Source organism: Tupaia chinensis, unplaced genomic scaffold, assembly GCF_000334495.1.
Source record: "Tupaia chinensis unplaced genomic scaffold, TupChi_1.0 Scaffold138725_1, whole genome shotgun sequence".
Lineage (NCBI taxonomy): Eukaryota > Metazoa > Chordata > Mammalia > Scandentia > Tupaiidae > Tupaia > Tupaia belangeri.
The window spans coordinates 40,771-48,538 of record NW_006198617.1 but is presented as its reverse complement, the minus strand read 5'-3'; the positions used below and the strand labels follow the sequence as shown (position 1 = coordinate 48,538).

Sequence of the window (7,768 nt, the reverse complement as noted above, 5' to 3'; positions counted from 1 at the left end):
GTGTGTGTGTGTGTGTGTGTGTGTGTGTGTGTGTGCCCAAGATCTCAGGAGGAGAATGGAAGAAAAGGGATTGTGTCATGGCTATACACCCTCAGGGGTGATGTCTCACTTTCTCCCACTATCTCTGTCTCTCTGTCTCTCTCTCAGGTGAGCACATGTGGCCTAAGGCAAAAACCTCAAAAAAAAAGTGAAATAGAGATGAGATGCTACATGGATAAAGAAGGGAAATCTTTAACAGGGAAGATCAGGACAGCAGTCATATATGAAAATTTAACTCTAATAAATACAGTATCCTTTTCCTTAAAGTCAAAAACAAAGATAGGAAAACACAAAACTGTGACTTAGATATAAAAGGGATAATAAAATATGTGAGAAATTTTGTTCAGTGTTTGTTCTCTCTTCCATTTTAGAAAACATGATTTACTTAACAAAACCTGTAAGACACACTCAATGAGCAGGCACCTGTCAATATTGAGGTCCAAGTTCCTCCAGCTTACCTGGACCCTGGTCTTTAGAAAATCCTCTTCCTTCCACCATTCACAGCATTTCACTTTTCAAATGGAAAAATCACATATGATTTGCAGAGATCATACTCTCTTCATGCGGAAAAAAGTACATGAATTTTGTGTTCTGTGCTAATAAACTACATTATTACCATGTACATGGAAGACCACAGAGAAAGAATAAGGAGAACCTTGGCAGTCAGACAAGTAACATGTTTAACAGAGATCACTGAAGATCCTTCACTGGACCAGGAAGAAATCCACCATGTGTCCTAAGCTGAGGACCTCAGGGAGCCAGTGCACATGCCCAAATTCAAAGTCGGGATACAGAATTATCAATCTTTGCTGAACAGAAGTAGTAAATGTCCCCACAGTGGGCTGAACATTATGAACAAGAATAATTCAGTCATCATAAGCGCCACAGGAATGACCAAAGCTCTTTTATTTTCATTATTCTGGTCTCAAGCCTCAGAATAGTGATGATGGCAGAACAATTACAAAACCACCACCCCTCTGATTGAACCTATTCAAATAAAAAACAAACAAAAGAATGACTACTAAAAACCCTCCAAAATAACAACACACTATATGAGTTATTGCATAGCATTTACATTGCATTAGGTTTTACAAATGATCTAGAGATGACTTGAATAGGACTGGAGGGTGTATGCAGATAATATGTAAACTCTATACCGTTTTATAAACTGGACACAGCATCTTAGAATTTTGGCATCTGAAGAAGATTCTGTAACCATTCTCTGGGGATGACTATACTTACAAATATTTAGTCTATTCAGACATTCAAGAATATTAATTGAGAAACCATTTCTGGTCTGAATTTAAAGATTTAATACCAAGAAATACATGAAATTTTGGTTGAAACCACCTTCTAGGGAATGACCAACTAGATGTAAATAAACTTTAAAAGAACAGCTTTCTTTGCTGTAGTTAGTAGATTTAGAAAAGAGTCAGGACAGAGGTTAAAGTGGGATATGGGTAAGCCATTCTAGACATGTGTTGATTACTGAATGAGTAGATACAAACACACGTTACACACATAATGGTGGACAGACTCACCAAGAGATTCCAGATGGCTGGCAGTTCCCAACATCACATCTGTGTACAGCTTTCTCCCAGATGTGTCCAGTAGGTCCCACTCTTCCTGGGTGAAGTTTATGGTCACATCTTCAACAGTCACCGATTCCTAGGCCATCATGGACATTCCTATTCAGACAGTCTTACCAATGTCCAGAGTGAAAGTGTTGAGACAATGACAATGAGGGAGAGGGGAAGCTGGGTGCATAGAAAGACCAAGTTGTGTTTGGGGTCCCATCCATCCATTCTCCGTGCTGAGCTTGCACCTGGCTTTCAGAAAGTCTCACAGAGACCTATACGTTCTGAATTGATAAGTTATTATTAAGGAATAGTACAGGATACGATTTGCATGTTTTCTAATAAACTGGTAATTGTGAGATCCAGATAGGTCCCTGAAACCACAGACTGAATGAGAAAGAGAAAAGATATCACATCTCTTTTGTAATTGCACCACCTTGATGAGTCTAGAATAAATTAGTGTGATATTAGTCATTAATGATTTTCTGACCCAGGATAGCCATCCAAGAGCCCTGTAAAAACTGAAGTAAGCTCAGATTCCTGAAATCCTCCATGCAAATGGGGAAAGGCTATACATTTATGCAAGTAAAATTTCAGGTGAAAAAGTTATTCCCTACTCACCAGTGGATGCATTGTCAATGACTCAGCTTCCTACTATCTTCCTCTGGGTTTTCACTCACACACTATTCAGAAACTGAGCAGGCAAAGCTGTGGTTGGAAAAAGAAACCATGAAACTCCAATCTCTTGCAGTGTCCAGACTCACCTTCCTAAAGCCTCCACCTTATATTTGATATTGAATTTTAAACCAAGCAACAGAAAAGTGCAGTACACTGTCAAAGATATCATTGCAGGACTCCTAAATTTTCCATGGTCAACATCACACAGAAGTGGGTGTGATGGCTAATAAAGACAATAAAAATACAAACATCTTAAAGATAAGGACAGGAAAGGTGGGGGCTTTTATGTTAATTAGCTCATGGTGTCCAGGGTTTTTTAATTCCCTCCCAGGTCCCCAACTGAGGCCTCTGACTCATTCACATGTGGATTTTGCAAATGCTGTGGAATTTCTTATATTTTATTTTTTATTTCACTAGTTCGCAAGAGCCATGAGTAATCTTCTCCTGAAGGCCTGCCTCTGGCCTCTCCTGCTGGAAGGGAGGGGGGAGCAGAGGGGATTATTAACAAGACAAAAGGCAGAGCTGAGAGCAAGAGTTTTACAGAGGAAAATTACAAAAACTTGAGAAGACAGAAGCAGGGAGAGACAGAGACAGAGATGCAGAGACAGAGATACAAAGCAAGAGGCGCTCCTGGAGGCTGAATTATCAGTAGAAAATATTCATTTATCTTTTACCCTGAAATCACTAATTTGCAGCAGCCATGAGGAATCTCTCTCATATTTTATTATTACTTTGTGTGCTAGTGATGTTTCTCTAGAATCCACCAAAGCTGTGTGGAGTTGAACTCCCTTTGTGTGCTCATTCAATTCTGACCTGTACATTTTTCCTCTGTGAAACTGAAAATAAAGAATGTATATTAAAAAAATTTTTTTCTATGAGAACAGGAGATGGTGTAATGGGTATGTCATTGGACTCTCATGTAGTTGACTGTGTTCTGAGTCTCAGATCTGGCAGCTTAGAACTCATACTGGGTATCCATGCATGCATATCCAAGATCCTGACAGGAGAATGGAGGAGAAGGGAATGTGGTGTGGTTTTCCCCCCTGGGGGATGGTTCTCACTTTTTGTCTTTTCATCTCTCTGTCTCTCTCCAGCAAGTGCATGTGCCCTATAGTAAAAATCTCTAAAATACAAAACAGAAAAACCTTTATGTCCAATTATAGCCATGTTTAGATTCTCTGAGAACCTTACAGCTTCAACATATACATTTTGAAAGTACCATTTATTCTCTCAAAGTGAATTGCAGGTGGATTACCTAATATGATACAATAACTCAGTTTATCACCATATTTGAGAATATTACTGCATTCATGGGATTAGCAGTTGGCATAATGGCTGTCGCTAGGCTCCCACGTAGTTGGCCGTGGTTGGAGATCTGGACCCAGTGGCTTAAACTGACGCCGGGCATGTGTGCCTGTGTGCTCCAGATCCCAAGAGGAGAATGGAGGAGAAAGGATTGTGGTGTGGCCATCCTCCCTGGGAGGGGGGGTTGATTTATCACTTTCTGTCTCTTTGTCTTTCTGGCGAGTGTGTGCACCTTATAACAAAAACCTCTCAAAAAAAAAAAAAAAAGATTACTGCATTCCACCCATCGATTACCCCTTTTTTCCTACTGAGCAAGAGCCACGTTACATCTGACCAAGTCCAATGTCTAATTGAATCCCTTGTTTCATGTTTATTTTTTTGTAGAAAATTATACTATTGTTTATGAGCCAAATATTTACCAGACCTCCCTGTCTCTCCACAATCAATCCCTTCACATTTGAGCTTGTTACATTTCTTCCAAATTAAAAAAGAAATTCATCTAAAAATAATTTATCTGAAGGTCCTGCTCTTCTCTTCTCCTTTTGAATCAAAAGAAACATGGAATTATCAACTTCAATCAAATCTACAAGGCAAGAACCAGATTAATGCAGGCTTTACTAACTGCCAAAAGCTAAATGTCTTTATTTGCTATCCAGAGAACACCTACAAATGTGCATTATAATGGCCCTTTGAGTAGAAAGGAAGAATGTATCTAGGTGTCCTTGAGAACTGTAGAAATACCTACAAGAAGCATGTTATATCCATGCTTCCAAGTGGTGAAGATCAAAGAAGGCCACTGAGTAGATGAAAACTGGCATAGAATAAGTATCTCCTCAGATATTGATCTAAGATCATGGGAAATCCCAAGCAGATCCCACAACATGTCAATATATGCCCTTTTCAATAGTCATCATTTTGAGCCAGAAAGACTTCCTATTATAGCATAACACTGGCATGAATTTCCTTCTGAGCCATCCATATGAATTATACGGTTTAAAGAGAACTAAACCAATGAAAATAAGTTGAAACTATTCTATGGAGTTGAAGCAAGCCAGTTAAAGCTTAGCCAGACTGTAGCTATTTTGCAGTTCAAGAAGGTCTCTAATGAGAACAATCTGACCTAGGAAATCAGTTTGAGGAATGCTTGGATGAGAAGTCAGGAATGAATATTTGAAGGAATCAGTAAAATTGCTCAGGGAAAAGTGATTGATTGTAATGAGGAATAATTTGCATGTGCTTGTATCTTGTATCTATATATACCAAGAACATGTTGGGTTTTCCAGGCAGTTTGATGGTAGTTGCTGACTGTAACTGGTCACAGGAGTAAATTTCCTTCTTCTCCAGCCTCTTACTCTCATTTTGTTGACTATAAGAAGCAGCTAGTCTTAGTTGGCAGGTAACAAAATAAAAAGGCTAAAGTATTCTCTATGGTAAAACCTAAAAAATGAAAAAATGAGCAAAAAACCTAAAGTTTAGATTAAAAAAACTAAGTAAAATCTCTTAGAAGGATAGTTTGAAATCTATGGAAAATAAACCATAAACTTTAAGCATCTATGTAACTGGTAAATATAATAGAGTTATATTTCAAAAGTATAATTTAATTCAATAAATTAATTTAATATGAACATGAAATTTTAGATTTTATAAAAACTCATTAAGTGTAAAGGCATGCTGACCCTCAAACTAATACCCCCACAACACAAAATGAGTACAGGCTCTAACAGCCCAATTTAAAACTAAAATCTATACAACATTTAGTACATGCAAAATATGACATAAAATCTCCCAAATACCATCCTCTTTTTTGGTGAGTGGGCTGAAGTACCTCTGGCTTCAGACATTCTTGATCAATAAGCTTTCCTTTTTTTTTTTTTTTTGGAGAGGGTTTTTCTACAGGGCACATGCGCTACGTTTTTCTCTTGAGATAATTGCTGCCTGACTCTTATTCTGAACTGTGACAGTAAGTATTTGGAAAACTTTTTTTAAGGTTTTGGCCATAGGATGTGTACATTCACTGGAGAAACAGAGTGGGAAAAGGAGAAAGCACCGCCAGGGAGATGGCCCCACAGCAATCCATCCTCCTCCATTCTCCTCCTGGGATTTTGGGCACATATGCATATGCACCCAGTGTGATTTGCAAAGTACTAGATCTGAGACTTGACAAATGATCATATGTGGGAGTCCAGTGCCTTAACCATCACATCACCTGCTGGCCTGGAAAAACTTACATAAAACTAAAAATTAACAAAATTCCCCCACAGAGTCCGTATATAAAGAGAAAGAAGTATGGATCATTATTTAAAAAGGACAAAAACAACTCAAGGTTAACATGGGATGGTTTTCATTCAATAAAATGGGATTGCGGCATGGCCATCCCCCCTGGGGGGTGATTTCTCACTATCTCTCTCTGTCTGTCTGTCTGGCAAGCACACGCGCCCTATAGCAAAATCCTCTCCAAAAAACAAAACTAAACAACACCCATAGAGGAACTATCAGTCATTGTCACATAGAGACTATATCAAGGACAGAAGGGATTTATAATCTATTCCATGAAATCTTTTTTTTTTTTTTTTTGAGAGGATTTTTGCTATAGAGTGTGTGTGCTCACCAGAAAGACAGAGAAAAACAGAAACAGAAAGCTCGAATCACTCTCCAGGGAGGATGACCATGCCACAATCCCTTCTCCTCCATCCTCTCAGGATCTTGGCCACACACGTACACTCGTCTGGTGTGAGTTTAAGCCACCAGGTCTGGGACTTGAACTGTGTCGGCTACATGGGAATTCAGCGACATAGCCATTATGCTAACTGCTGGTCCCAAGGACACATATCTTGAGAAGGAAGCTGAAGGAGACTTATTCCAGGAAGGACTCTCATGTAGTCGACTGCAGTTCGAGTCCTGGACCTGATGGCTTAAACTCACGCAGGGTATGTGTGCATGCGTGCCAAAGATCCCAAGAGGAGAATGGAGGGGAAGGGATTGAGGCATGGTCATCCCCCCTGGGGGGTGATTTCTTGCTTTCTGTCTCTCTGTCTCTCTCTGTCTTTCTGGCAAGCACACATGCCCTACAGCAATAACCTCTCTAAAAAAAGAAAAAAAAAAAAGAATAATAATACCAGAGCCAATATATGGCAAATTAATGCCATGAATGAACAGTCTTGGTAAACCAAGTCAAATGTTAAATCAAAACCCAATCTCAGCTTCACCTTTTGTTTTGTTAATAACCCCCTCTTATCCACCCAGGCAGGAGACCTGAGGCCTTCCTTCAGAAGAAGATTCCTCATGGCTTCTGTGAACTAGTTATTTCAGGAAATGAGAGAAATGAAGATTTTCTACTGATAATTCAGCCTCCAGAAAATAAGCTGACAAGCTAGCATGGTAGGGAGCCCCTCTGGCCTTCTATCTCTGTCTCTGTGTCTCTGTCTCTGTCTCTTTCTGTTTCTGTCTTCTAATTTTTTGGAATTTTCCCTTTTTTACTATGTTTTTAAAGGTAAAGTGTTTCTCTTGCTCTCAGCTCCACCTTTTGTTTTATTAATAATCCCCTCTGGCCCTCCCACCCAGGCAGGAGAGGTGAGGCCTTCCTTCAGAAGATTCCTGGGAACCAGCAGTTAGCGTAGTGGCTATGTCGCTGGACTCCCATGTAGTCAACCGTGGTTCATGTCCCAGACCCGGTGGCTTAAAACTCATGCCGGGCACGTGTGCGTGCTTGCCCAAGATCCTGAGAGGAGAATGGAGGAGAAGGGATTGCGGTGTGACCATGCCCCATGGAGGGTGATTTCTTGCTTTCTGTCTCTATGTCTCTCTCTCTCTGCCTTTGGCCCGCACCCTATAGCGAAAACCTCTCAAAAAAAAAAAAAAGATTCCTCATGGCTCCTGTGAACTAGTTATTTCGTGCCACGCACAAGTGCCATGCGGTTTTTTCTTTTTTTTTTAATTTTTAAATTTAAATTTAAAATTTTTTTAAATAAAAAAACAGTAATTACATTTTTTTGTTTTAGTTTTTTGTAAATTTAAATTTAAAATTTTTTTAAATAAAAAAACAGTAATTACATTTGTTTGTTTTGTTTTTTGTTTTTGTTTTCTTGAGAGGTTTTTACTATAGGGCATGTGTGCTCACCTGAAATACTGAGACAGAGAGACAGAAAGTGAGAAAACACCCCCCAGGGGTA

The 7,768-nt window shown here is 39.3% G+C and overlaps 1 pseudogene; it reads right to left on the bottom strand.

Annotated features, from left to right (window-relative positions):
- Positions 1-2,249, bottom strand: part of LOC102477391 (zinc finger protein 239-like) — an 8,814-nt pseudogene extending 6,565 nt beyond the window's left edge.
- Between the last annotated feature and the right edge of the window lie 5,519 nt (positions 2,250-7,768).